Here is a 7,738-nt window from a genome sequence, read left to right on the forward strand (position 1 = left end):
ACCAAGGTATGTAAGCCAAAGGGGTCAAATGATTGAATCCACTCGATGTCTAAATGATCTTGGAGAAAAGTTTCCACATGATAGTTTTTTCTTTCTTACAACTGGTAGTAGAGCCTGGATATTAGCACTTTTGATTCACCACAAAAGTTGTGTTTCTTTTATCTCGTTTTGTCTCCAAATTTTAGTTCTTCCCGTTGGTTTGCTTGAGATAGAAGTTTCTTATTTGGCTATTGGAGAAACATCACACTAATTGAAAATTAGCTAGTGCAAGGAAGTTGCATTATGTGTGTAGTCTTGTGTAACATGGTCAAGAAAGGGGCCTACTTTACCATGAAGTAAACTTATGAACATGAGATTTGTAGCATCAACGGTTCAGGAACTTATCAAATTGTACATGATTGCACTATTATGCATCCTATCTGATCTTGGGATTTCTGCATTGTGTTGAAGGTATAGATAGATTTGTTATTCTCAAATCTCAATAAGCATGAACATGGAAAATACTCCCTCCGTCCCATAATATAAGAACATTTTTGACACTAGTGTAGTGTCAAAAACGTTCTTATATTATGGGACGGAGGGACTAGTTTGGTATGTTATGTACATTTTTTTGTATTGGGTGAATTGTTCTTGAATTTCAATAACTATGTTTTTCTGTTTACTCAAGACTCAGGTGCAACACTATAACCAAGTGTCATAAGCGGGGCCGGGCCAAATTGACAGAACAAATTAGATTAGCTACTATTCATTGAGAGATTATTCTTTTTTGTTCTCAAGATATGTTTCAAGTCTGGATTAAATTTGTGCAACATGGTAGATATATATTGTGGCTACGTTTTGACTTACATTTAGATTCTTTTTCGACTTTCAGGCGGGTGCACCAAGATCGGATACACCAGGCACGCCACAAGTGCTCGTGCATTGGAGAAACCTTCCCATGTGCGGTGTGGGGGAGGCAAACAGAGGCGACTAATGTGAGATAGAGGAGAAAGATACAATGTACAGGTTGTAAAAGTAAAACTGAAGCTAGCACGAATCTCCAGGCCAACGATCCAGATAAGCCCGTGAAGTCCATGTGCTTTGGGTCAAAATGTCATTGGTGCCATGTATAACTAGGTACTAGAGCAACCAGCCACTATATACGTGGGCAGAGAGTAGTGATCATTCTTAACAGCTTTATTAACCTTCCTCTTACCATCCGACAAAAAATATAGTTGGATGAAGGGTTGCTCTCCAGCGGCCGACGAGGAGAGGGCAGCGATGGTGCCGCTGCCTCCTCCAGCTAGGGACGAGATCGTCGACGAGGATCTGGCGGCGGAGCACACCAAGCCGTGCTGGACGACGACGGCGAAGGGCGGCGTTGGAGTGGTCATGTCCATCTTTGTGCTTCTTGCTTTGCTAGTCGGCATCAAATGGATCCACCTCGACGCAGCTGTAAGTATACCTACGCCTATCCAAGAAGTTCAGTTAGTTCACGTTTCCCCTAAAAACTAAAATTTGGAAGTCAATTCGTGTTGTTTCCTGCTTGCGAATGCATGCACAAGTGCACAACGAGCGATGACCTGTTCTAAGTACTTCTAATCATGCATGAACTCAATTAATATAAGTCATCCACTAGTGATTATTGCGAATGATAACAACAAATTATATGTAAGTACAAATTGCAAAATAATTATCAATCTTTGAAAAATTATAGTAGTACATTGCAAACAAATATACTTCCATACCAGTAGTTATCCCTAAAGTACGTGTGCTAGTAGCTAGCTAGATATTATCCCTGGCCTAACTGTAGTATTCAAATCATCCTTGCGTAGATCTCTAGTTAGTATGACTCTGCTAAATGCATAATCAAGTCACATACGTGCCACAAGAGTTAATCACAGTAAACGGTCTTTTTCACAAACTTGAGACACGTACAATATCATTCTCATGACCAAGATCTTCTATCCATGTTTACCGTACAAAACAGTAGAGTTAATCACAGTCAAGGAATGAGGAAGGAGGAGGAAAAGGTGAATGAAAGAACGGCCAGAGGTGAAAGAGTGAGATCTCAAAGTAAGACAACGGTGAAAGACAGATATATGCCAGGGTGACGGCGGCGGAGACGAAGGGGCAATGGACCAGAGGAGGGTGCAGTGAGGCGTTTGTGGGTGCTAGAAAGACAAGAGTAATAAAAAGCAAGCAGTGAAGAAAATCATGACTTAGTTATCTCGTAATTTGATTGGTGTATCTTGTCAAAGAAGACAGTTTCTCGCCAAAACTAAGAAATTCACACTAGGTTGATGGACAAGAAATATATCCCTATAATAGGGATTGAGTAATTGACTTTGGGCTAGGCGACTACGATATGTGCAATATTAAAGGTAAAACATGACAACTACACATACTCAAATTGCATATTTCTATGTGAATTTTGAATTTGCTAACCACATGTCCCAGGTGGTCAAATTGCATATTTCTAATATTAGAACTAAACATATAATATTTGTGCGACTTTAATATTTGAAATGTGAAAGTCCTCGTTGTCGAGGGATGAAAGGGAACACAGTTAAAAAACGGCTAATAGGTTTGAGGTGCACAAGTCTAACTTGGAGTTGCACTTACAATTTTTGTGCAACTACATCTCCACTTACTATTGTTGTGCAAATGCAATCTTTTCGACTGTGCAACAACTCTAATTACATCCTCGCAAAGAAAAAAAAGCTCTAATTACACTTTTCTTTCTACTACTAGATTTAGTGTTGCGCATATAATAGTGCGCCTATGGTTTTAAGAATATGCAACCCATCCAAAAAACAAGTACTAAAAGAATCGTGTTTCTCAATTTATTTATGGCTATCTTTACTCTATATATATATATATATATATATATATATATATATATATATATATATACATATATACATATATATATATAACAATCCTACATTAATCTTGACTTTGGGATAGAGATCCATCAACGACAAGTGCGAGGAAATGCTCCCAGTGCTTATAGATTCCAGCTAGCTAAAGGAAATGGTCAAATCAAACATATTCAAATTTGATTCGTGGGACGCAAATAAATCCTCTTGAATTTAATAATACCAAGATTAAAAATAATATAAAATAAAATATGATTGGCGTTTTATTTTAAAATAAGATTTATTGGTATACAAGAAGTAACTTGATTGGACACTATCTTACATCACTAGCCCCTTACATAGTTCCAGGCGCACCTTATATAGATTTTTATTTTTAAAAAAATCAAATTACTCTATAACTTGTTTGTGGTGAATATGGTCTAGTGTTCTACTCACGTATGAAGTTTCGTGAAGAAATGACCTAGATATTCTTCATTGCGCAAAAAAAAATATTGCAACTTCAAAAAATCTGAATAGTAACTTTTATATAGAAACCGGTTTTATTTTTTCTCGTCACATAAGACCATGGAAGTCATTTCTTCGCGAAACTTACACATGAGTATAACACTAGATCATATTTCGAACAAAAAGGTCTTCCTGTAAATAGTAGTATAAGCGTAAGAGATATATTTTGATGATTGTGTCAAATTAAAATATCAGTACTGATTAGCTTTTGTGTACATCCACGCATTCATGATCACAATCCAGCAGTACTACACGTTCTTGCCGGCGGGCACCGGGTTCAGTCAGCATAGACGCGGCCACTCGTCCACGGCGCCCCTGGTACCCATACCATTGAGCTGCAGCAACGACACCGACACATCGTCCTCGTCATCCAACAAACGGCGGTACTATCCAGGCGTGCGGCCGCCTTGGTGCCCGGACTACTTCCGCCACATCCACGCGGACATGGAGCCGTGGCGCGCGACGGGGATCACGCGGGACGCGGTGGAGCGCGCGCAGCCCCACGCCGACTTCCGGCTGCTGGTGGTGGCCGGGCGCGCGTACGTGGAGAAGTACCGCGACTCGTTCCAGACCCGGGACGTCTTCACGCAGTGGGGCATCCTGCAGCTGCTCGCCCGCTACCCGGGCCGCGTCCCGGACGTCGACATCATGTTCAGCACCCTCGACTCTGTCAGATAATCATGTTGCACGTACGGAATAGTGCATGTTTGTTTCTGAGATTTAGCTTGCATTAGTTGAGTATAGGCTAGCACGTACACGATCTGTCACGTCTAATTAGCATTTGTTTTTGTTAGCTAGTTTGTTAGCCACGAGCCATAACTTGTGCGAGCCGTGCATGCATTTGCATGGGCCTGAGATGCATCCGTTTGCATCGGGCCGTTTCCTTCAGTCTAGCATCGCGTGGTAGACACGTTCAGGAGCTCGTGGGATGGCACGAGCTAACCGGATCATGGCGCTTTGGTAGGATCCTTACTGGCCACGTTTTCCCTTCTGTAACCGAACAATGAGATATAAAGGAAGAAAAGCCGAGGAGAAAAATCTCTCGTGTGTGTCTCATCGTTTTTCCTCCACCTGTACGCGTGTGTCTTCCGGCCTCTGATCCAACAGACTCGCCCAGGGTGCTCGCCGCCGACTACCCGTCGCGGTCCGCCGCGCCGCCGCTCTTCCGGTACTGCAAGGAGGAGTCGCGGGAGCTGGCCATCCTCTTCCCCGACTGGTCCTTCTGGGGCTGGCCGGAGGTGAACGTCCGCCCGTGGGCGCCGCTCATGGAGGAGCTCGTCCGGGAGAATGCGCGCCTTCCGTGGCCGGACAGGGAGCCCTACGCGTTCTGGAAGGGCAACCCCGACGTGTAGGAGGTGCGCCAGGACCTGTTCCGGTGCAGCAACGACTCCGCCGCCGGCAAGGAGTGGAACGCGCGGCTGTTCAAGCAGGACTGGGACGCCGCCGGCCGGAACGGGTTCCGGGACTCGGACCTGACCAAGCAGTGCCGGTACAGGTACAAGATGTACGTGCAGGGGCACACGTGGTCGGTCAGCGAGAAGTACATCCTCGCGTGCGACTCGCCGATGCTGGCCATCGACACGCCCTTCAGGGACTTCTTCTCGCGGGGGCTCGTCGCCGGCAAGCACTACTGGCCCATCGACCCGGCCAACAAGTGCCGCGCCGTCAAGTTCGCCGTCGACTGGGGCAACGCCCACCCGGCGCCGGCGCGGCGCATGGGCGAGGAAGGCAGCGGGTTCGCGAGGGAGGAGATGGGCATGGACTACGTGTATGAGTACATGCTGAGCGTGTTGACGCGGTACAGCGCCCTGCTCGGCTGCTCCGGTACAGGCCCGCCGTGCCGGAGAAGGCCGTGGAGGTCAGCCTCGAGTCCATGGCCTGCCCCAGGCGCGGCCGCGAGCGGGAGTACATGATGGAGTCCAGGGAGAAGTACGTGGCCGTGGACGAGCCATGCACGCTGCCGCCGCCGTTCACGGTCGATCAAGTCAGGGAAATAGCCATGAGGGACGAGCAGGTGCGAAGCAAACTACTTCAGTTGTTGCCTTATTAGCTAGGCGGCATGTATGAAGCAGGTTTTACTTTTTATTTAAAAAAATTGTGGCCCTGACACATGTGATAAACAATTCAAAAAAATGAATAATGAAGCAGCTTTTACTTAGTTTATTACTACTTGACTTAGCTTAAATCGTCCATAAATTGTAGTGCAGTGATAGCCTGATAGGCGCCGCGGGTTCGGTTGCCTATCATTAGATCCCGCGCATGAGTGGCTTTGATTAGCCCGCGGATTAGGTGGCCGTCTTCCTCCTCCCCATTCCCGGGCCGCCCATGCTCGTCATCTCCTGTTGCAAAACCTCCGCCAAATTTCAGCCATCTCTTTGGTCCTCTCCCGACGATGCCCACCTCCTCTCAGTTCCTCCTCTCCCTCATCATGACCGCTTACCACCTTCACCTTGCCCTCGGCCACCAAGAGCCGCTCGTACTCGAGCTCGCGCCGGATGCGCTCTTCCATCTCCTCCTGCTCCCTCGCCGACCGCTCGAGCATGACGTGCTCGAGGAGCTCCTCCTGCCTCGGGCTCGATGACGCCTCGGCGCGGCGGCGCATCGGGCTCTACGGCACGAGGCGAGAGCTCCTCCTCCGGCTCCCTCTTCACCGGAATGAGCCGCGAGCTCGATGCGCCCGCGGACCAGGAGCCGGAGGAGGCATGGCAGCGGCAGGCGAGCTCGCGATCAAACTCGTTCCAGCTCGCGGCGGTCGAACGCTGGTGGCGGCCGGCTACCGCGGTTGAGCCACCGACACGCCCCCCACTTGCGCGCGGCGTCAGATCTGGCGCGGCGGCGGCGCTCCGCCTCATCCCCAGAGCTGTCCATGGCTTTCGCAGGCTTGCCGGCGGCGAGAAATTGAGCGGCGCGGTGGGAATCGAGGGAAAACGCGGCTGCGCGCGGGGGGGGGGGGGGGGGGGGTAGGATTTCGACCCGCATCTGCCCCGCAGAACCGTAGTTATACTGCTTCGGTGGTAACGTTTGCGGGCCACGGTAAAAATATTTATTGGCCGGACGAGTATACGGGCTCTGTTCTGGCCAGAAAATTGGGCCGAGCCCGTATACTTCTCGAAATTATGCGGGGTCTGCTAGAGTTGCTCTAGTGGGGATAGGGTGTGCGTGTGTGCGTTAATAGAATGAGCGTATGCGCGTATATATGAGCGCTTGTGTCTGTAGTGATGTTAAAAAAATTCTTAAAAATTACTCCTACTTGGTATATACATTTTAATATATAAAATAATCATTTACCGAAAAAGTCTTTCGCCCCGCTTTATATATAAAGCACAAATCAACCACAGCCCAAGTACAAACACACTCCACGACAACACATGCACACACCCAAGGCGGGATACATAGGAGCTGAGCGCAGCAACACCACCCCTAACATTACAAGAGCAATCGGGGACCTCCACCGTGAACATGCCATCGCGAAGAGATGAAGCCGCATATGACGAACCGTGAGCTCCAAGGCGGCGCCTCCAAGAAAGTTACGACGCTAGCGCGCCGCCACCGCCTGACCCGGGGGGTCAGAGTTTCCCCTGGAGCGACACGATGACCGGTGAGAGCCGCGACGACGCCTTCAAGAAGGTAGCGCGCTACGCCGCCGCCGGTCCGTCCGAGGATAGAACAGGTTTTCACCCCAGCAAACACTCACCGCCACCGAACGCCACACCCCTGCCACCATGCTGCCCACATGACCATGGTCACCAGGCAGCACCAAGCCACGGGCTCTGCCCATGAGCACCGCGCTACCACCACCAGGGTCATCACCCCGGCATTCAAGACCTTGACACCACCGCACCCGAGACCCGTCGCTATCCCAACCAAAGAGACGAGTGGAAAGGTCGCTCCTTTACACACCCCTGGACGGCCCCCGGCGCCGAGACCCAAAGGGCCGGCCCAAAAAAGGCCTCCATCACCCATCCCGCTGCACCGGGTGCAAGACAAGCTCGGTCCTGCTGCCGGGCGCGAGACGAGGTCGGTCCTGCTGCCGGGCGCGAGACGAGCTCTGTCTCGCAGCCACGGGCGCGAGACGAGCAATGGACCGCAACCGGGAGCGGTCCAGCCCTATGACGAGGGTAGAGCCCGGACGACGAGGGGAGGAGTCGAAGGTCGAAAAAGGCCGCTCACCAACGGCCGACGCCGAAGGAGACCAGCCGCCGCCGTAAGCTACCACCACGCCGCAGCAGCCCACATCCACGCCGAGACCCCGAGGAGCAGCCCCGAGCCACTTTGCAGCAGCTGCGACACGCCGCCGAAGACGCAGCCCACCCCTCGGCCATGGACGCCTGGCGCCCCGCCACCCCGCAAGGAGCAACTAGACCGTCGGCCGC

At 50.0% G+C, this 7,738-nt stretch overlaps 1 pseudogene; it reads left to right on the plus strand.

Annotated features, from left to right (window-relative positions):
* Positions 1–1,260: 1,260 nt before the first annotated feature.
* LOC123153566 (O-glucosyltransferase rumi-like) lies at positions 1,261–5,528 on the plus strand (annotated as a pseudogene).
* Positions 5,529–7,738: the final 2,210 nt, after the last annotated feature.

This window comes from Triticum aestivum, chromosome 7A (genome assembly GCF_018294505.1).
Source record: "Triticum aestivum cultivar Chinese Spring chromosome 7A, IWGSC CS RefSeq v2.1, whole genome shotgun sequence".
In the NCBI taxonomy this organism is placed as follows: Eukaryota; Viridiplantae; Streptophyta; class Magnoliopsida; order Poales; family Poaceae; genus Triticum; species Triticum aestivum.